Here is a 24,004-nt window from a genome sequence, read left to right on the forward strand (position 1 = left end):
CGACACACTTTTTGAAAATTTGAATGAGAACTGGACAATTTACAAAAAATTTCAAATCTATCAGCGAAAACTGCACATTTCTAGCATGTGTGGTTTTCGAGATCTCATTGTTGAAAAGATTGCGGAGAAACATACAAACCTAGCATTTTAACATATAGACTAGCTGAACCTGCGCTCTCTACACAGCGCATCATTCACATATGAGCATGAATCTCCTTGTTATTCCTCACATACACGTCCCTTTACACACACAAGTGAAAGACGTCTTGATAAAAATTGGCAAGAGATACCATAAAGGGGAGATTTTTTGGATTATTTTTTCAATATCTCGCACCATTTGCAAGATTTGAGCCTACTTCCGGTTGGAGTTTTTAATTCATGTATGATCAATGTTTTCATTCTTCTTGCCTACAATTTGTAATAAGCAAATACATTACACACACAATTAATTATAATGTCAGTGATATATGGTGTTCATTGGGCAAAACACTCCAAACAATAAAGATTCAATTTAGAGTGGAGAAATAGTTATCCTTCGTTTTTCATTATCATTTCGCCATGAAACAAACGCCTGAGAGGTATGCAACTCATGTATACAATTAAGTGGTGTTGGAATGTATGATGCGTAGGATATGATGCTTTATTTTTCTTTTAATTTCAACATTTCCAGTGTACTTGTGAAAATGTAATAAAGAAATAATAGCCATGTTTTTTAAATATCCAATTAGAACCGGACAATCTACATAAAATTTACAATCGATTAGTGAAAACGTCATCTTTCTACAGCCTGTAGTTTCCGAGACCTCATTGTCGAAAGAATTGGCACAAACATATAAACGTCCACAAACGTATAGTTTATAAGAACTCCAAAGATGGCAGCACAACTCATTTACAATGATTTCGGAAAAGGCTTATTAAAATACAAAGGCTTTGAACAATAATTTAACTTTATGAAAAAGGTCTATTTAAATATTTTTTTAAAAGTACACACAATTTAAAACTTTTGTCGTTATTAAACGTAAAATCACAAATAACCGTAAATTGAAATCAAAGGTTATAGGTTGGAGCTCAGGCGCTTTTGTTGCTACTGTAGCATTTTAATAGATAAATAGAACGCGTGTATCAGCCTTGTCGATTATTCCGATCCTAATGGGAAAATGGGATCATTTCTGTAACATTGAAACTTCCCATTCTTCATGCAGGAGTTGACAAATGTGAGGATTTGCTTTATTTAAAGAAGTGAACTCTTAAATAAAAATTCAAGTGTTCCAGCCTCTGCGAAAATTTCGCTTTTAAGAGTCTTCATCCCGGCGAAATTAAAATACCACTAATTTTACAGTAATTATGTGAGCGCCCTAGACAATATTATTTTACATGGGAAACCGTTATCACGACTCATTTATCTGCTTTCGATTTCGAACCATTTTGAAAATCGGCATTTATTTTCGCGTTTCTAAACAGCTGAAAACGGAAAGCCGCTAGGTGACTTGTGATAACGGTACCTCACCTAAAATAATATTGTCTAGGGCACTCTTGTTCCATATTTCAATTATCTTTCATCTATTTGAAGTTGTCACATAATTACTGTAAAATTAGCGGCAGTTTAATTTCGGCGGGATGAAGACTCTTAACTAGAAAGCGGGATAATTTCTGCAATTATTTCAGAATACACAGTGGGTCACAGTGCGTCAGAGTGGGTTGTGAGTCCAGTGAGTCGGGGTCAAGTTTTCATTGGTCCACACCATCTGTAGTAGAGTTCACAATTTATGCAAATATAGAATATTTTGTTGTGTTTTCTAAAAATTATACTTTCATTGAAATGTGTATTTAGAGGAGAAAAGGATATTCAAATATTTTCCATAAACATTCTTCTTGTGTTAAGAACCGACATTTCACCGCCTCTGTTTTTTCAGTGATGAAGGCATACCGTCTCTGGTTTTCCAATGATTAAAATATATTGTCACTGGAAAATAGATGCTAAATACCTTTAAAAAATCCATTTTTATACACAGTAGTTGAAGAATAGCTCTGCACGTAAAAGGTTTTATTTCTCATGTAGAAAAGTTGACAACACCCGACATTTTTCTCACCTTTTTCCTATCTTTTTTTTTTTTTTTTTTTATGAAATGCCTGCAAAGAAGTCAAGTAGTTTATATTTCGATGTGTCATATTGATTTTTTTTCTTTGTTATGTATGTGTGTGTCCTCTTGCATTAATGCATATATATGCCGTGTTTTGAGCATGGGTAGGTTTAGGACTTGTCTGGTGTGGGAGCGGACCTTCCGGGGGTTTCAAATACCCCGCGGTCGAGTGAAAGACCGGGAAAAATGAAATCTTTGAGTTTTACGTCCCACGGTTATGCCGGTTAGGCTAAAGGAGACGGTGATTATGAGAAATGAATGACAATGGTGGAATGAAGAAAGTGGGAGGAAACGGGAGAACCCCGAGAAAACCCACGCACACGGTGTTTGTCCACCACAAAGTTCATTTGGCGGGGGCTGGGATCGAACCCTGAACCCCAAGCACCAGAGGTGAACGCTCTACCACTGAGCCACCGCGGCCCCCTGGAAGACCGGGAGTTTTCCCGCAGGAAATTATTAATATCCTCGTTCGGTTTTTGAACATTTTCGTTTATAATTCTTTATAATACAACATAAGAGGATATTATTTTTTCGAAAAGTTGGAGGAGATCAAAGTCTCTCCCTGCTCCCCCCCCCCCCCGCGTTACTACAGATAAGCTCTCTAATGGTTTACAGTCATTATGTAAATAGAAATGCTATCTTTTAGGTAACATATCCTCACTGCATTTCAACCTGTATGTCAAGTCAAAATCGTAATAAAACAAACCGCCTATATTTTTTCCCCACTTCGAACACTGAGTGGGAAGAATGTTTAGGAAGGATCAGAATGAGAAAAGTGAAACTTCTAAATCGGGAAAGGAAAGAGAATGTGAATACGGGTAAAAATTTGGGAACATGTATAGTATGAAACAATATGTCTGTTTGGATCGATTAAAATTTATGTATAGGCAGGGGTGCCCACAAGGGGGGCTATGACGCAAACTGCGTCATTGAAATATTTGGGGGGGGGGTAAAAATCTATATAAATATGTTTGAGAGGGTGTAAAAATTAATCGAAAAGATTTTTTTTCAAGGAAGAACACCTACGGATAGGCAATTGAGGGGGGGGGTGCGTCGTGGACATGAGGGGGGAGGGCACCACTGGTATAGGTGTACATAGTGTATGGAAAAGATAATTGTAACTCTTTCCTCCACTTACTACGACGCTGACAGTCTTGAATTCAGACTTTTGTACAAGGATGGACTGTAAAAATTTAAGGGGGGCTCTCTTCTAGATTGCAATAGAGCAGCAGGAATCTGTCACAACAAAACTCGCGACTTGTTATTGTCTGGTTGGTTGCAATAACCAACATGTTGACATTTTCCCAAACTAACGTTGTAAAGCGTTTGTGTGCTCTAAAACTAATTTCCTAGTTTTTTTTTTTTTATTTAAGTTCGACTTTAGGGGTCTATATGAGAGCGCGGTTTGTTAATTAGAACAATTAGGTTGTTCAAAAGAATAAACTAATTTTCTTTAAGAAAAACAAAAACCCTTGCTTTTAAGACTTTTATTTCCAAAAAATAAATAAATAAATAAATAAATAAATAAATAAATAAACAGAAAAAAGCAAATATTTCAATGCAAGTGTGTAGACATTCTAGTTTGGCGCATATACAGTATATTCTCAGTCCCCCCTCTCCCGCCCCCCAGACTCAGTGAATTCAACACTGAACATCGACCAAATCTTATGATAAAAATCCCGCCTCCAGTCGTCATCCATTCAGCGCAGGAGAGGATCCTAGATGGCAGCACAAAGAGGAATTGATCTGAAATGTACGCTTCCACTCTGCCCTCTGATGAAGCCTATGTGAACTAAGTAATGGACAGCCAAGTAAAACGTGTGTTACTTGTTTATTGGGTTTGTGTTATGCAGAAGCATAGAAGGTTGAAAAGTCTGTCCGTTGGGGGTATTCCAGCGATTTGAGCCGTTAAGTTGAGGATCTTACAATGGGTGCGAGTCCCACTGAAGAGTCTCGGTGCATAGTTCTGGATAGTTCGGTCTTCATATCCCTGTTATTAATGCTCCAACTATCACTTCAAGTGAAAAGTAACCCATGCATATCAAGTGATCATTTTTAAACCATTAATAAATGGAAAGAAGTGGTGGCGAACTGTCTTTTTTACATATGAACTCTGTAACACTTGCTCTGGTACGTATTAACTATATGTTCATTTATTTGATTAGAAATTGTGAATTTTCTATTTTACCATTAGAAAAAAAACAACATATTGATCTTGCATTATATGCATCCTTGGGGAATCCGGACTGAAATTTAAATATTTAAATTTGACTGAATCTAAAATTGCTACCTTCCATTTAATTTTGACATTCATCAAACAGGGACTGAAAACAAATTTAAACTGACACGTTATAAATTTGACTACCCTCAAACCTATTACGACCCTACATCCCGAAAAGAGGTTCAATTCTCGTCGGTCTCTCCAGGTCCGTAGCCAGCCCAAAATTGTAGGGGGGGGGGCTGACTGAAGTTAGGGGGACCCGATCCAACCATATGACAGTTCACCACCATATTATAGTTCATTTGCAAGCCTACCATGAAAATTTTAGGGGGGCCAGCAAAAATCTAGGGAGGCTCGGTCCCCCTAAACCCCCCCTGAATACGGGCCTGGGTCTCTCTGTATTGGAATTGGAACTAGCAGATTGAACATTATGTTTAAATATGGGGTCGTCATAATTTTGAGAGAATCATTAACACTATTGATTGAATAGGCCAATCAATTCCTAGATTACAGAGATCATTAATAGCCTATATGTTAACAATGCAAGTAGTGTTCAGATTGTTGTTTGTTAATTGAGTGTTGTGTGTGTACTTGTAAATTCCCTTCAAAAGTTTCTAATGTCAACAACCAGTTTTCTGTTATATAAACACCTCCGAAATCAAGATCACGGTATTATTTATTATTCAACATTTCTCGAATTTACACATAGTTTTGTTTGATATGGCGGTAAAAGCTTTGGCTAGGCCTAAAAATACTGTAGTTTTCCTTTTGTTACAGTCATTTTTTTACAAATAAAGTTTACAAATTTATATTTAACTAGCTGAAATACTCATTCTTCGAATGGGTCAGATAAAATATCTATGTAAACAAACTGAACAACGAACGAAAAAAATATAGGTCATTTTCTACTACTTTTAAATATCCCGGTAAACGCCAATAAGACGCCTAGTTCGAATTTTAAAAAAAAGTCTCTAGTCTCCAGCCGGTGGGGACTGTATTTAGAAGTTAACGCCTGTGGGAGTATTATCATTCATCTCAGCAACCGCGAAAAATATGAATTTGACACTAATATCTGTCATTTTGGATTATTTTTACATGCCTAAGTAACTCCCCCCCCCCCCCGGAGGTGACCCCGGACCGCATACAATGGTAGCTGAATTTGAAAGTCATCGCTAATGGAACTGTCATCATTCATCTCAGCGGCCACGAAAACTATAGATTTGACATTAATATCGGTCATTTTGGATTATTTTTGCATGTCTTGTCTAGGTGTTTACATACTTTGGTATCCCCCGGCGACCCCCGGCCCGTAGCAGAATGGGATGAAACTGGAAGCTAATGCGATAGGAGTTTCACCATTGATCTCAGCGACCGCGAAAACTATGAATTCGATGCTAATATCGGTCATTTTCTACTACTTTTACATGTCCCGGTAACCGTCTCCTAAGACCCCCTGGTTCGTTTTTTTAAAAAAGGTTCTCGTCTGGAGCCTGGATCAAGGTACCCGTGATCAAAATTTGGTAACTCCTGGTACACTCACCTATTTCCCAGGCCGAACACAGGCACACAAACAAACTCTTTGTTGTATTTGTATTAGATGTAATAATTAATATTGCTATTACTTCGTAAAGTGATTTATGGTATAAAAAGTTTCTATGCAGATGACTATTATGTTTCTGATACATTTCACCCATAATTTAGCAAAATTACTAAATTTTACTATCTTGTTAGCATTTGATGGGAAACGGAGACGTTGAACAAAATGATACGGGTGAGGGTAGAAGCTTACGCGTAGTTTTTGAGAGAATGAATAAAAACAAATGAAGAACAAAACTTACGCCATCTGTTAGGCGTGTCGTCATATGAAGCTCTTTCTTATGATGCTAGGAAGACGACAATAGATGGCAAGGATAATAAGATACAGCCCAAAATTAACAAAAAAAAAAAAAAAAAAAATCTTACGAGGTACATTAGTGTGGAGCGTTTTGCACTTTGTTGGAAATTCGATGACGGCTAGTGCGGAAAAGGTGCCATTAGTGGCATTAATTTTACTGACTTTTTTTTTTCTTTTTTTTGGACAACCGCTTACCCTGCCCCAACAAGTTTTTTAAGTGTTTAGTTAGGCAATATGCACAACACCAATGACAGAAAAGCTACTTGTGGTCGTTTTTTAGAGTTACCTGATGGCTATAATACAATTATCTTATTAAAAGAAACTTGTAGCAATGCCAGTAAATAATTTTAAAATGTTTATGAGTCAAAGTACAGCCATATTAGCTCAGTTGTTGGAATTAATGTCCAGATTTTGTTTGGAATGCCACGTTAACGATGATTATAGGCATAGCTCTTGATATAACACGATTTGTTTTTGGCAACTCTTCGCTTGTTAATTACACCGACAAAAATTGCTATCTAGCGGCAGGCTACACAACTTCGTGGTTGCTTACTTTGGCCACGCTCTTCGAGTGTCGTCGCAACGTCCGGCTGCGTCCAAAAGATTCGCGCACTTCCCGCTTGCCTCGTTGGCTCCAGAACCTACGCCGACGTTTCTAGAGCCGCAGCCAGAAGACCGACGCCGCCCACGTGACTTCATTGTTCCGAAATTAAACTTTACAACTGAAAATTACTACGTAACACGGTGGTACGAAATGTTTAAAACGTGGCCAAACAAAGTGCACATCAATGAGTGTGCTACAGTTTATGACCTCACTGATCACGAACTCGATGCCAAAATTGAAAACTTCAAAATGGCGGATCCAATATGGCAGATCAAATTTTGAAAAAAGTGGAATAAAGTAACAAAAAATTTTATGCTGGAGCTTTTAACCATCTACAGAATAACTCAATTGAACAGAAATAAATATATAACATCCAATATTTAACGTTTAAACGACATTTAACAAAAAAAAAAAAAAAAAAAAAAAAACATACCGCCTTGAGAAAGAAAACTTCTGTAACGGGACAAGCAATTACGCATGAAATATTCAGACTTTCTTCCTTCTGATAATGGATCACGAAAATTGGTACCGTTTCGTGTAAAAGTAGGAAATTAGATCATTACAGGTATTTTTCTCAAATTAATCCAACTTGTGAATTGTAGTTGAAATATTTTATTTTTCGATATGGATTCTCGACACATATTTATAATGAAATGGACTTGTAAGAAACAAATAGGGCATTTTCTGAATAATAACAAAAAAGAGCTTAAGATTGCTAATTGTTTGGTACATTTAAAAGCAAAGGAAAATCTCGTATTTATGAAATCATTGCACAGTAAGTACTGGATATTCCAGCAAAAGAAAGAAGCTCAAAGATAGAACATAATAAATTTCATTCAGCTGGGCACACTGATTTGGGTGCAAATAAATTGGCATGCGTAGTCTTCGACAAAATCCACAAAAGCAATCCTGAAAATATATGCTCCACTGTAAATACATTACACTCTAAAATGAAACTAATCCTAAGATATCCACTAATCGAACCCATGTCCACGCGCACCAAAACGTAAGTAAGTATATTGTGTAAGGTTGCACACAAGCTTATTGGGCGATAACAATTCAATCTTTATTATTTTAGTTATTTCTTTTATTCAAAAGATGTTTTATTCCACGAATGATTAAATATACATTTCAATTTAGAAAAGAGAATAGAAACACAGAAAAAAAGCTAAATAATTCAAATATTAAAGTGATACCTAATACTGGAAATATTAAAATGTTATCTATGTTGTACTTTTTGGACTGAAATGAAATGAAATATTACGTCCCACGGTTATGCCGGCTAGGTTAAAGCAGACGGTGATGATGAGAAATGAAGAAAGTGGGAGGTAACGGGAGAACCCCAAGAAAACTCATGAACACGGTGTTTGTCCACCACAAAATTTCATTTGGTGCGAGCTGGGATCGAACCAAGAACCCCATGCACCAGAGGTGAACGCTCTACCACTTAGCACTTTTACGACTGAGTGTCAATACCAACCTCTCAAGTACAAAAAATGTTTTGTGTGGGATATTATGGGCAAAGAGAAATCCAAAGAATTGTTGACGATCAGACGGTGGCAGAGGAACCTCCATTGTTGAGCCGTTAAAAAATTCGTACTCTAATTTTCACATTGGATACTTGCGAGAAACCAAACTCCTTACCGCGATATACACTGTGACATTTCTTGTTTCTTTCTTTTTTCTTTTTCTTTTCTTTTCTTTCTTTCTTTTTTTCACTCTTTCTTTCTTTCTTTTTCTTTTTCTTTTCTTTCTTTCTTTTTTTTTTTTTTTTTTTGGTTATAAGTGAGATACGTAAGTAAAATTGAGTTCCTGAAACAACTGGAATGGGCTCTGTTGGTTTTGCATTGTAACCTGCATTTCAACCATTCCGCGCCATAGTAAACATTTGAGTGAAATTTTAATTTTCTTTGTATTAATTTGAAAAGTATCTGATAAGGGTGATAAATATTCTAATTATTGAAGTAGAACAAATTCCGCTTATTTGTTTTGTTTTCTGAATATTACAATGTCTAACTTAACGTGGAGCCTGACGAGCTTCTTCTGAGACATGTAGGGGACGTCAGTTTGAAACACGTGACAACTTAAAACGGCCAGTTTTGGAGGGAAACAGTCATTCTGTACTTTATTGTCAGACACTGTTGTTCGCAAGAAAAAGCTTGTGGTTCTCTTGGAAATAGCTCCGAACTTGTCGCTGCATTTGGTGTCCCGTCCGTAGGGAAAAAGTTAAAAAAAAAAACATTTTACATAATATAAAATAATAATATCATTCTGAAAACATGTAAGCAAAGCAAATAACCTAACATCAATTTGAACTCGAAGTTTAATCAACCAGTTGGTCGTATTTAACATATAAAAGACTTGAAATTGTGTCCCGTCCGTAAGATTTGGTATGTCCTTCCGTAAATACTACCCGGCACTATTAAAATTGCTGTTTGATAGCATTTGTATTTGTTGCAAGAGGTTTGACTTTTAGTTTTAGTACCTTTACTTCAAATTTCAAAAACCAAATCTGATAAAATGACTTGAAAGCAGTTTTTTTTTTTTTTTTAACCGATAGATGGTAGAACTCCCTTTCTTTCCCATGTACTTTTTTGTGTCTACGAAAAATCAAAATTGCTCTTACAAATTTTAACCAAGAGAACTTTCAGAGAAGAACCTTCAAAGCCGATGTTGATTTTATATTTTTTCATTGTTGAAGGTTTACTTGTTCAGTGAAACAAGTAAGCTATTTCAACAATGAAAGAAGTACAAAGTCAAACCATGTAACTGGTGAATGGAGTTTTCTTTGCAACGTCACACGGGAAAGGACCCTTCGGCAGGATATGTGCACATTGAAGCAGTGTTGCCAATTTGGGGGAAAAGTCGCTAAATCTAGGGGATTTGCCTTCCAGGATAGCGACAAAAAATAATTTTTCCGATTAGCGACTTTTTTGGTGATTTTAAAATGACTATTTGGCGACTTACTTACAAATCTAGCGACTTTGCGCTGAGATAAACTTGTCATAAAATAAGTACTATTAACTCGAATCAGTTCAGATACAGTATATGTTTATTTTTCTTTTGCTTATTTGAATCAGTGCAGATGTTGACGAGCTGGGAAAGTACGTAACATTTATCTCTCTATTCCCGCTTTGATTGCTGTTATCTCTTACCTTCCTTCTAACGGGGATGAACTCCAGCTTTTAATGTCCTTTAGTTTACAGAGCTTCCGTTTAGAGGCACAAATAATACATTACCGATAGCAAACATATTATCTGTAGAAGCGTGTATAGACCTTTTAGACCAAGATTTTTTTCTAGACCTTTAATTTTGCTCGTTTTTCTAAACTCATTTTTGATTTTGTTGAAGCAAAATTGATCATAAAGTTAAAAATATATAAAAGTGAAATTATTGTTAGTTATATATGAGTCTTTGAGTCTTTTATATACGTTCTTGTAGCGTAGATAGCACTATGGCTTGAATTGATAACGTATCTTATATATATGTATCTTATATATATGAGACGAAATTCCACGAACATTTTTTAGCGACTTTTCACCCAAAATTGGAGTCATTTTATCTCCAATTTAGCGACTTTTGGTATCAACTTGTTGGCAGCACTGCATTGAAGAGAATAGTCTGAGAAATAGTAAGGACATGGCAAATGGATATGTCCACAGCAAGGGATTTTTACAAATGTTGCAGCGAACTTTCAACTTTGTAAACCTCAAGGAATTCAACTCTTTGTTGGTGAAGAAACTGTGGGTGAACACCGTAAAATACTAGAAAAATGTGGAATAATGTTTGTTCTATTCTACAAGGTCAGTCTCGATATTACTTTCGCCCTGTTGATGAACGTTGCATTGAAACCGGGAGAACTGTTCACTCTCAAGAACATCAGTACACAGCACGGGCGGATCCAGGACGGACTCCTGCGGGGGGGGGGGAGGCTGTAATACTGCTACTTAGAGCTACTTTTAAGAGCTCCAAACTCTGGGATGGGTTTAATTTATATATAAAATAAAAAAATACCTCTTCTGGGGGGGGGCAATCGCCCCGATCGCCACCCCCTGGATCCGCCACTGGTACTGTACACAGTGTGGAAGCATAGTAAGGAAGTATCATCAGATTCAGATTTCATTGATGATCACCTTCAAACAGCGGGTGAGGGTTTATTCGAATTCTGAAGAAGAAAATGGAATTCTACATGTTAAGCAGGGTGACATTAGAAGTGGTCATTAAAAGTTGCAGAGTTACTGCAAGTGCAATGTCATATGTAAATGATGAGACGCAATTTGTGTGAGACGTTTCGACTGTATAATATCATTCTGTAATTTAAGTCTGGAAATATTAAGTGTAGTTTTACTTCCTTTTAGAATAACAATTAATATAAGTGTGCAATAAAGAGCACATTAAAGGAGACCTTATGCATTCGAGTCCCGTCGGTAAGATATTTTTTGTCCCGTCCGTAAGATTAGTTGATTTCTTTTTCAATTTAGAGAAAGTATTTTTTTTTTTTTTTTAAGTTAAACGTAGGCCAATATATAGGGAAACATGTTCCACAAATCATAAGAAAAATGTAGCCTACTACGATTTTACAAGTCAGCAAATTAAGCTAAAATCAGTGCGTGTGACAAAACGTGTCAGAAAAATGTCCCGTCCTTAAGATTAATTACTGATCATTATAAATGCCGTAAAATATTTCCGTTATTAATAATAATAAGGCTGTAGCTGCAAAATGTCTTTGGTGATCACTCTGAGTTATCGGAACTGTACATTTTAGCAACTATCAACAATTTTTATTAAAGGTCTCGCTGACTTATAGGCCAGAATGTCCCGTCCGTAAGAACGGGATGGCTGATTTACATTTACGATTATATTTATAAAAACGTATTTAATCCCGTACTGGTTCTGTTGCTTGTAATTAACTGACTATATAAGTCTGTCTCTTCGTCGTATAAAAGTTATTACTCCCCCTTTTAAAATTAGTTTTCGAAATTTAGTAGACCTATTTTAGTTTTGACATTTACCTTTAATTTTTTTTTTATAGGAAGTCACAAACCGCATGTTTCCCAATAATAATAATTAAGAAAGAAAGATAATTAAGAAATAATATAGACATTTATTCCTATGTACAAACATAGAACGGCCGAACAAAATAAATAACTATTTGAACATGGAATCTGTAACCTTGTTCGTTATTTATGAGAGATTGGGCAATATACTGTAAGTCACGATGTTTGTTGTTACCCTCTGTTTATGTTCTGACTTCGTTCTTCCCAACGATCACCTGCCTCACAGAGCAACTCTTTAAAACGCCAGCCTTTACGTACCATATAATCACACATTTTCCGTGACTAGACAACGGAATTTGTCTCGTCGGTATGTGAGACCACGGGAGAAGAGGAGAACCTGCTAAGAAAATATGTGATATTTCATAAAGGATTAGACGAATGCACGGTAGAATTCCCAACGTGATGCTCATATTCCAATTATTACGAAGGAAAAATTAAAAATACAGTAGGACGTCGATAATCCGAACGTCAAAAACTCGAACGCGGTTCCTAGAAGTTAGTGACAGTACACTAATTCAATTTTCTTTGTGTGAAGCAGGGGCGGATCCAGGGGGGGCGATCGGGGTGATCGCTCCCCCAGAAGAGGAAACTTCCTTATTTTATATATATAAATAAAACCCATCCTAAAGTTTGGAGCCCTTAAAAGTAGCAGTATGACAACCCACCGCCCCCCCTCAGAAGTCGGTCCTGGATCCGCCCGTGGTGTGAAGTCAGTGTTTTTGCAAAAGCTCATTCATATGTAATTGTTTGTCATACATTTTTTATTTTTATTTTCACTTAGGCCTATACAAGTTAAGTTTTAAGTGTGAGTTACAAGAACAGTGTAATTTAGTATTCGAGCAGATTCTTCAGAAACATGAAATATAAGTAGCCTTACCTATGGTACTGTAATTACTGTATGAACTGTATAAGCACTGTATCGATAAAAGAGCATACCGTACAGTATATTTAAGCCTAAATGGCATTTTATTGGTCATTTTCGAAAATCCGAACTACTTGTGATTCCAAATAGTTCGCATTTTCGACTTCCCACTGTTTTTTCTTAGTATAATTTACGATTTTGGAATTTAATAACATTTGATGCATTTTTATCTAACTTTTTCCGCAAGCATTTGGAGAACGATTGAATTATTTTATATTGGTTTAAAACTGAAATATTACTGAGAAAGCAGATACAGAAAGCTACTGAGAAATAAGTAACTGTTACACTCGTAATTCATATAAATAATAATAAAATAACAATAAGAAGAGAACAACCAATTATTAACTCATGCTGGGTAGGTTTAGGGTAGACAATACTCACAGGGTTTAGTGAATTTGGTCTCGAGTAGACTTGCAGAAATATGCATATATTGAAGCTTTATCATGGATATATGCTTTGAAAATGCATGAGAAGGGATACTAGGGCATGGGATACCAGGGTTCAGATAAGATTTTATACATATGTAAACAGAAAAGATATTTCTTTTAAAAATATCCAAAAACAGGTCACAGTCAATAACATAGTAAAAAATACAATTTCTTCAAACTTGTTAGTTACATCTTCTGAAGCTAAGTCTTCATTTTCAGGACTTATTTTAATAACAGAGACCATAGAAAGAATACGCGTATCTGTGGCATATATTTTTTATTGCTTTACCCTCATTGCAGATCATGGAAAGGATAAGGCATTGAAAACTGAAACTAACAAAATCCAGCCGACAGCAAGTGTGAAGTAGAGTGGGTTTTTGTGAGTGCAGAAAGCCGTTAGAGGCAGCGACCGCGAAGACGTTTGGATATTGTTGTATTATACAATTGTCCCTCGTTTCAGCATCATTTCTCTGGCATAAAGACATTTGTCGACCACAGTTAATTTAAAATGTAAAGCATTATCAAATATTTTTAAAAGTAATCACGTGCCCAAATCGTAAGACTTATTTGTTATTTATACATGCAAGGATGTTTTACGAAGTCAATATGGCAGTTCATACACTGAGAAAAAAAATGTAAGTGGCGTACTTAAAAAGATAGGTTACATGCGTAATTCCTGTAGTTTTTGGACTTAACGTACAGCAGACGTATAACTGAAAACGCATTTTTTATAGTACTTTCCGTATAAGTGTTTCATCTATACGTACTTTCCGTATGAAACAATATAAGCGGTCAGGATCTCACATACAAATGGATGTATATAACATATAGCTGACGAAGGTAACATAAGTATATGCATGTCATATACGGAAAACTGTTAGATGTCAGACATCCAGCAATGGCATGATGTAACACCTAAGGGCAGTGCCTATGTAGCATACGGATAATGTATGTCCGTACTGATTTCTATAGTATGCAAGAGGATACCGTATATTTGTACAATATACAGCTGTCCGGAGAACGGATTTTTCTCTGTGTAAAATTGCAAAAGTCAACGAAAATACATACATTTGGAAGGAACATTTTTAAGCATTTTCTTTGTGTCAAACTAAACAGTAACTAGTCCAAAAAATGATTTATTTTAATTTATCAACTTTTTCTAGTTTTTAATGTACTTTCGTATTTTACGCGTTACTTACATAAGTAGAGTTGCAAGTTTCAGCACAATTTTCCGCCAATGAATTTTCTAGACAAAAAACAAATGAAAACACTTTTTTAAATACACTTTGAACATGCATTAAAATAATTTACTATTATTTCTTCTGTTCCTTGGATATTTGATAAGTTTTGAAATCCGTTTTCGTCTAATACTTATTCAACAGAGCTATTTCTAATTTAAATATAGACATAAAATTTTTTGAGAGTCCACATTAGATATTTTAACATACTTCTCGTGTTGTGTCGATTCTCGTCTTGAAAACGGAGAATTATAATCTATCTCGTCTGGTCTCGAATTTAATAGCCCTATATGCATTTTCGTGTTGTTTTCGACACGAGAAGCGAGATGAAACAGGAAATATTTTCCGGGTAATACTATTCACTTTTCCATTACGTTAGTTTCTCTATCATCTATTCCTTGCATTTATGAGCTGTTTCCTGGAAACTGCGGTAAACGGACGAGCCCGCCGGGAAACCGAGCAAATTTCCAGTGTACGGCGTCCCCCAGTTATATACATAGTATCAGCATTAAAAGTATCCTGCAAAGTCATTATCAAATTATATTATTACAAGAAGACAGTTATAGATGTGTAACAATTATTTTCGACATGAGTGTACCACCATCCTTTACATGGACCCACTCAGGGGGGACGGTAACTTAGTCAGGGGTGCCCACAAGGGGGGGCTATGACGCAAACTGCGTCATTGAAATATTGTGGGGGGGTTAAAAATCCATATAAATATGTTTGATGGGGGGGGTAAAATTAATCGAAAAGAAGATTTTTTTCATGGAAGAACACCTACGGATAGACACTTGGGGGGGTGCGTCATGGACATAAGGGGGGGTGGGCACCACTGACTTAGTGGTAGAAAACTTACTTCTGGTGTATGGCTTGTCTTTAAAGCACGGAGACTATATGAGACGTGGGTAGACCCTACGTATACAGCTAAAGATAGAATCTGAATCATCGTATTGGGTTGAAGTTTCAGTCCTCTTCCACTCAACCGAACCGAGGACTCCGTATCAAAGTCACTTGCGCGCTAGCCACTAGACCACTGGTAATTGCTATTTTTTTTTAAATGTTGGTAATAAAAGAAGAAAATACAGAGTTTATTAGAATGTTTTAAATAGTTGAACTCTATCGAGAAATATCAAAAAAGTTGTTTTATCTTTATGGTATTAAATTATGTACAAATTATTATTTGTGTAAAGGACACGTATTTAAGATTCTCAACTGTAATGTGTGACCCGCAGTTGCAGGAGCGGATCCAGGACAGACTTCTGGGAGGGCCGGTGGGTTGTAATAATGCTACTTAGAGCTACTTTTAAGAGCTCCAAACTCTGGGATGGTTTTCATTTATATATAAAACAAAAAAAGTTTCCTCTTCTGGGGGGGCAATTGCCCCGATCGCCCCCTCGATCCACCCTTGAGCAGTTGACTTGAATTTTATTTTTTTCTGCCGTTTTTACTAATGTTCAATCTAAGAAGACCACTGTTTGAGAAACTCTGGGCATCAAATGTTTCATTTCACTCCGTCAAACAAGAAGGCCGAAGCTTTCTCTTTGCATTTGTTGACTACGCTTTGGAATCTTCTTAGGTGGCACCACTGTAGCTTTCCCGCTCATAGTTTGTTACTGAAATTGTTACGCCATTTTTTTTTATATATATACTTTCCTTTTTCACAGTTACTTTATTCACTAAATATCAAACATTATTATTAAGGGACTGGTGACGTAATTCTTACGTTTGGAAGGAGAAGGAATGTGGAATTGTATGTGAAATGGCAATCAGATTCTAACTTCGGCGCCTGACACGATTCAACTGCGAAGTCTTCGGTGATCGTCAATGGTTTTTGCGGTTAAATCATCAAGATCTGCATAGATTCAGCAGGGAAGGAAGGAACCAACTTTTAAGGTATGTGTTTTTATTTTTATTTTATTTATTTATTTATTTATTTTAAATGTAGAACAGTCTTTGCATGTAAATGGTAACGATCGAAACTTTAGTTCTTGTTCTGTACGTGAAGTAGGCCTATTCATTGCAGAAGCTGAAACTTTCTGCTAATACGTAGAACACTCCGGTACCAATTCCGTATTCAATGGTGAAATGAAATGCAATCTTTAAGTTTTACGTCCCACGTTTATACCGGCTAGGCTAAAGGAGATGGTGAGGATGAGAAATGTATGAAATGATGCAATGAAGAAAGTGGTAAGAAACGGGACAGCCCCTGATAAAACCCAAACACACGGTGTTTGTCACTTGGCGCGAGGTGGGATTGAACCAAGGATCCCATGCACCAGAAGTGAATGCTGAGCCACTGCGGCCTCCGTATTCAGTGGTGTAGGGTTAAATCAGCGTACGCAATCGTGACTGTAGAATATTTCCCCCAGGGGGACTCTCAATTCACGAGAATGAAGGAAATACTGTTAATATACTGGTAACCAGGCAGTCAACCAGCCAAAAATATAATTAGAGAAGGAGAAGTCACTAAAAATTATAAATACGTTTACATCAATAGTTATTCACATTATCATTATATTTCTTCATTCTACTTCCAAGCTATTATTATTATTATTATTATTATTATTATTAATAATAATAATAATAATAATAATAATAATAATAATAATAATAATAATAATAATAATAATAATAATAAACATTTCAAATAAGTTTCTAACCCATTATACATATAAAATATACAAAGACAAACACTCCTGTTGGGTGTTTGAGAGACTTCCAATATTTAAATTTTATCCATTGAAGTATGTAGTAGGTAACTCAGCATCTTCGTACCGCAATGGAGCTATTAATTTTATATACACTCATATCCAAAATGATTGTCGCATATCTATAACAGTCTTGTGGGAATATGATTGGATAATGATATCGCAGGGTACTTTTAACACACTTCCTATGTGTATAATCGGCAGAGACATGTGTGTGGCAAATTGCATGTCAAAAGAGCTGTAAAATAAGAACAATATAATGAAAAAAAACTGTTTCTTGTCCATTTAGCAACATTTTGTTTTACTCATTCTAATTTTCGTATTCATAATTTTTTTTTTCTATGAAATTTACCACAAATATACATTTCCCGATAATACACATAGTATCAGTGTTAACAGTACCCTGCGATATCATGATCCAATTATATTCACACTACAAGACTGTTAAAGATATGCGATAATCATTTTGGACATGAGTGTACATTAACTCTATTTTAAAACTTTTTCTTTTGTCACAATTTCTTTTCCACCAAATACCATTAAACTGTTTTTTTCTCCTTAAGAGTCTTCATCCCGGCGAAATTAAAATACCGCTAATTTTACATTAATTATGTGATATCTTCAAATAGATAAAAGATAATCAAAATGTGGAACAAGAGCGCCCTAGACAATATCATTTTACATGAGAAACCGTTATCACGACTCACTTATCTGCAATCTATTTCGAGCCATTTTGAAAATCGGCATGTATTTTCGCGTGTCTAAACAGCTGAAAACATAAAGCCACAAGGTGACTTGTGATAACGGTACCTCACGCAAAATAATATTGTCTAGGGCGCTCTTGTTCCATATTTCAATTATCTTTTATCTATTTGAAGATATCACATAATTACTGTAAAATTAGCGGTATTTTAATTTCGCCGGGATGAGGACTCTTAAATTAGAAATAGATTAGAATATTTTATGCATAATAACTCTTACTTAAAGAACTATTTAGAATCCGAAAATATCCTGAAAACAACTAAAAATAGACGTAAAACGAAACAAGTAAAAGTACGGACTCTCTCACTAAACTTTCTCTCGCTTCAACTTTCAGTGACTCAGCTTATATTGCAGTTATTACTGAAACATTTATTCATGAAATTTCAATAAAATTATAATAGACATTTTCGGAAAACTTCGAAGAAACCAACAATAAACTAGCCGTTGTGGAGTTTTCATTAGAAATGAATTACATCATATATATAGGGGTTATTATTAAATATATACACACATATATATATATATATATATATATATATATATATATATATATATATATATATATATATATATATATATGAAAATGAACAAAATTGCTTCAGCAGTGTTTGGGAAAATTATCCAAAAAATTTGCCCCACAGAACAAACTACCCCTTATTAGTCTTTTCAGGAGGAATAACACGTTCCACTTTATAGGGTTATTGATGAAATATTCAGTTCTATGAAATAAGCTCAAAATCATTATATATGGTAAAATGGCCTGGAAAAACTGATTTCCAAAAATAAACTAGTTGTTCTGGAATTTTAAATGACAAACCATTTACCACATTGTAGTGATATTGATAAAAATACATGATTATGAAATATGAACAAAATTATTTAAGATGTATTTTTAAAAAATCTTCCCCAAAATCTGCCCTCCAAGAATAAACTATCCCTTGTTATTAGTGTTGTCTACGATAGGAGAAATACATTTTTTTAATTTGAGACGAGACTAGAAACATTACAATGACTAGAATCGAGACGAGACATTTCTCGAATCTCGTAGGGAATACTAATTCAGTCAAGCTTTATATCTCAAAGACTGTCTTAGTTCTAAGTGATTCATAATATTAATACTATAAATTGATAAAGTGATTCCACGAACAGAATGAGAGCATTTATCAACGCAAGCCATATGGTTTAAATGTTGTTATATCACACACCCCTCGTGGATTTCTCGTGAGGATTGAGGTAACTTCTAAAATAAAATAAAAAATTAGGAAAATAAATGTTGTACAACCCGCAGCAAAAAAACTGCAACATGAGCATGTAAGTTTATTGTGAAACAACGAAGTCTTTTCCAAAATAAGTATGCAGGGGAGGACGCCGGGGGTTCTCTTGGCGTGATTCGTGCCACGTAGGCGCTATGTTGATTTCCTGCGCTGTTAGGCGTAGTTTCACAATAAACTTACATGCTCATGTTGCAGGTTTTTTGCTGCGGACTGTACATAGTAAATATACAAAATGAGACAAGAAAATGTGTTCCGAGATTCGAGACGAGACCACAAAGAAATATTCGAGAATCGAGGTGACACGAGAATTCAATAAAACAAATTACGAGACAGAACGAGAAAACGCTATTCTTTGGGTTGTTTTCGTCTTGTGCGCAACAGTAGTGTTTACGTAGTCTATTTCTTTGTAAAATTTGAATTTTTTTTTCCCCCACATTTTGCTGTTCTTTACTTACTTTTTCTTTTGAAACTATTTATTTCAATTAAAGATTTAACTTACATATTTGTCTGTAGCTTTCTATCCATGCTTTCCCATTGACATTTCACAGGTCAATCAGTTTAAAATGCACTTTAAGAATATTGCTTCGTTAATTAAATACTTGCAAGGTAAAAAAAAAAAAAAAAAAAAAAAAAACTTACATCAACTGTTATTAAAGTCCTGAATTGTAAAATGCATTAAGTCAATATTTTATTTCTTCCCTTACTATATATATATGAGCGTCACAAAGCAAACAATTACTTTTTGAAAACCTACCGCGGAGCCTTCTCGCCTTGAATGACTGACGTCAGTCTTTCTTCTGCCGTTCGTCTGAGGCTCTCCTTCCATAACAAGCAACATACATGTCTTTAAATTACGATAAAATCCATCAAAAAATCATCTAATGTTTGTGAACTTCAACAGCCATTTTATCAGTTGAATTGAAATAACTCATCATCGATTCGAGAACTGGATGCACCATCGTTGGATTGTGAATTGGTTGTGTTTGTGCAGACTGCTATTGTCCCAATTTTCAGTAGTGCTTCTTTCGGCAGGTCATAATCCTTATAAATACTTCTTATTTCTTCGAACACCCACGTGAATCATAATGATTACATTGAGATTTTTCAAGCTAATTAGCAGTGGTGTATTTACGATTTTGTTTCGGGAGGGGCTTTGCTAACTTTCGGGGGGGCTTTGCCTGGAAATGTGAAAATTCTGCAAGATATTTCATTTACTTTACTATACTAAGCAAGATTTCGGGGAGGCTTAAGCCCGGAAGTCAGGCCCCTAAATACGCCCTTGTTAATTAGATATCCTGTTTTTTTTCCTTTAATAAACAAAAACAATCTCTGTGGCTTGAAGAACCAAACAGTTTACTAGATTTGTATTAGAAAACCTTCATTCTCGCATGAAATACGAAAATTATAATAGGTCTAGTTAAGAAGTAACAAACGGGGCCGTTACGGAGCGACATTAAAGTTCTTTGAGTCGATAAGTATTGTTAAGTAGTTGTAAATCTGTAGGTGGGAAGAGGGAAAAAGAATAAAAAAAGAAGTGTTTGTTGCGTAATAAAACACCCTCTGTCTAGAGAACTCAATTAATACGATATAATGACAAGTAGGCTAATTTAAAAAAATACATTTCATTTTCAAATTAAAAAAAATACTTTTAGAATTAATTTAACGACTAATAAAAAAGCCAAAAAATGGCAAAACAGTTTCATAAAACAAGCAATATTTAAGGCTGTAAACATTTTGTAGATTTGTAAGGCTAAATGCTTCTCCAAATAGGCTAGATTCAGCCAAAAAAATAGGAAAATTGACATCACTGCATGTCAGAACTTGTTCTACAAGTAATTGCAGTCGCTATATTTCAGTACTCATATTGTATTGCTCAAATACAGTAAAGAAATAATTATTAAATTAAAAATTAACTGTCAAAATAGTCACTGGAAACTTAGTTTCGTAAGGCGACTAAGAGGGGAAAAAATGTTTTTCTTTTACAAAGCTTACATCTTCACGCACTTATTTCAAGTTATTCGTAATCCTCCATCGATATTATTTCTTCTCTCACTCGCTAGAGGGGGTTAGATTATGTAAACAGGACAACACCCACTTGTGCATAATAAAGAAAATAAATGTACGATTTGTTTGGTTTCGATAAACTAATTTCATTGTTGTAAAGGGAAATGATCAAAATACAGTAAAAACACTTCTTTCAAAACACTGAAAATTACCAAATTTTTAAAAATTCTGTAAATAAATGATATTATCAAAAGGTATTTATATATATTATATATTGTATATTCCTACTACTCTTCTGTTACATGGGTACATGACGTAATCGTGTCGTGATCACAACTAGAAAATCTTAATTATTATTTCAACTAACACGTAACTAATCATTAAAGAAATATGTTAATAGCCGACTAAATGTGAGTAGTTATAATGGAACTCAACAAAGACTTGCTTTCTGCAAATTCCTTATGAATAATCTAAAGATGTTTTTAAACTATATTTTCTAAAGGCAAGAGGAATAACTTTCACAGTCTATAAAGAAAGGCAGTAGAACTGGCTGCCACAGAGAAGATTGGTATCATTCCAACTTCTTAAATGCAATTTCTAGGTGTTCAGATTGTACGCCATTACTTCCAGGTACGCTTCATGCTTTCATACAGTAATTCTTGTCGGAAACGTCATAATCAGGATTAGAATTTTTAAAAGGAAGGAAAATATGCTATTCTGTTCTTTGTTGGTTGGGATTGAAATTTTTCCATTTATTTTTTTTAAACAAAGATACTTCTTTTTGCTCGTTTCTGCAACACATTAGTATAATATATCCTAAACTGAGCAGGAGTAATAGTATAAGTCAAAAAACAGGTTTTCAGGAGGCGATTTTTTTATTTTACCAGGCATAAGTATGAATCACTTATACTAATAGTTCCAAGACGCGATTATTCAACTCACGTTTAGAGCTGACTTATACCAAGTTAAGCGGAAGTGGAGCATGACACATAGATATTCAATTTTGACTTACGTATCTAATTTTGTCCAGTTTCTAACTAATATTGTTTCTTCTGCATAGTCTAGAATTACAATATATATATATATAAAATACAACGTGAGGCAAAAGTCCCGCGCCACTCTTGTATTTTTGAAATGACTTGAGGAAAGATGACGAAGGTTTCGATATGGGTAATTGGGTTGGGGGTGCACCAGATGGTGCCATTTGACATTATTAACATGTGGCCATCTTGAAATCCGCCATTTCGAATTCAGACCCAATATTTCAAATGAAGAGGGGCATATGACACATGACTTTAGACTAGAATTTCACCAGAAATACGAATCTGAAATTAATTTTCACCTAACTTTAATCAATAATGAAATTTTGTAAAGTAAACGTTGCATATTCCATCATGTAATGAATTTTGAATTGTGCCTTTAGGTGATGTAATATGACTCTTACCCGCCAAGATAGGATTGAAATTGTTCTCAACAGTGTGGAACGCAGTACATCGCTGATTACTTCAATGCCCGGCATGCACATGACAACATTGCATATACTACATTGTCGAGTATTTTGCAGAAATTTAGAGTTTCTGGATCTGTACACGGCAAATAACACAGAGAACAACCAAGGACTGCAACGTATGAGGCAACAGAAACGGCAGTTGTAGCACCCTTGGTGAAAAGTCCGAAAGGCAGTACGAGACGTATAGCTGCAGATGGATACACAGTCAAGTAACATCCATAAAACTCCAACTGCAGCAATACCTAACGGAGGATGACCCAGATAGAAGAATGCAATTTGCAGAATGAGCTGTGATGAAGTGTAACGAGGATCAAATGTTTCCTCTTAGTGTGTTTAGTGTTGAGGTTCTGTTCCATAGGAACGGTGAGGTCAATGAACAGAATCACTGTTATTGGTCAGATAGAAATCCAGCACGGACAGTTGCCTCAAGAGTAATTGGTGCGGGAAAGGTGATGGTATGGTGTAGCATTTGGAATATTCGTATCATCAGGCTGTTCTTTATCCATGGGAACCTAAATGAGGACAGATATCTTGATGTTGCAAGAACAGATTTTCCCATCACTGCTGAATCCAAAAGGTGACTTCCTTTACCATTTTCCAACAAGATGGTATGCCTCCTCAGTACGCATTGTGTCAGGCAATGATTTGATGCACAGTTTCTGGGGCACTGGATTGGTCATCGACCGCCAATTAAGTGGCCGCCCCGTTCGCCCAACCTGAAGACTCTTAGACATATATTTGTGGGGCCATCTCAAATGACTTGTTTATCAAGAAAAAAAATTACTGATCTCCGATACTTTGAACAACGAGTCGGGCACGGAGATGGTCGATAATTTTCCGAGATATCCTGCTCCGGATAATTTTCGGAGATGGTTGAGCAACCATTTTCACTACCTTTGGACCACTTCAGACGGATTGACGCATCGGCAAAACCTTCTGCATGCGTTGCACGAATGTGATCCGGACCGACGTGTTGAGTTCTGTGAGTAGTTTCTCGTTCTGAAAGAAGCTAACAGAGACTTCTGGAACTGTTGGACGGTTCGGAAGAATTTAAAGATTTGTTGTTAATCATAAAGAAGCTTCTGGTTTTCTCTCATGGACAGGCTGCTGTCGAACGAGGCTACAGCATAAAGATCTGCTTGTTGAAAATATGAAGGAGAAATCATTGGTCGATTTGAAAAAATGAAATGAAATCTTTGAGTTTTACGTCCCATGTTTATGCCGGTTAGGCTAAAGGA

At 35.5% G+C, this 24,004-nt stretch overlaps 1 protein-coding gene across 2 annotated transcripts in view; it reads left to right on the forward strand.

Moving 5' to 3' along the window:
- Positions 1-3,938: 3,938 nt before the first annotated feature.
- Positions 3,939-24,004, forward strand: part of LOC145665854 (retinol dehydrogenase 14-like) — an 81,958-nt gene continuing 61,892 nt past the window's right edge. Inside the window, exons 1-2 of one of the 2 annotated variants that reach the window (XM_081732967.1) lie at positions 3,939-4,271; positions 16,210-16,401. The gene's annotated coding sequence lies outside the window, so the exon portion shown is untranslated. The remainder of the gene's footprint in view (positions 4,272-16,209; positions 16,402-24,004) is intronic. The other variant, XM_081732968.1, reaches the window with a different exon arrangement.

Source organism: Thermobia domestica, chromosome 12 (genome assembly GCF_964235325.1).
Source record: "Thermobia domestica chromosome 12, izTheDome1.hap1.1, whole genome shotgun sequence".
Classification (NCBI taxonomy): domain Eukaryota; kingdom Metazoa; phylum Arthropoda; class Insecta; order Zygentoma; family Lepismatidae; genus Thermobia; species Thermobia domestica.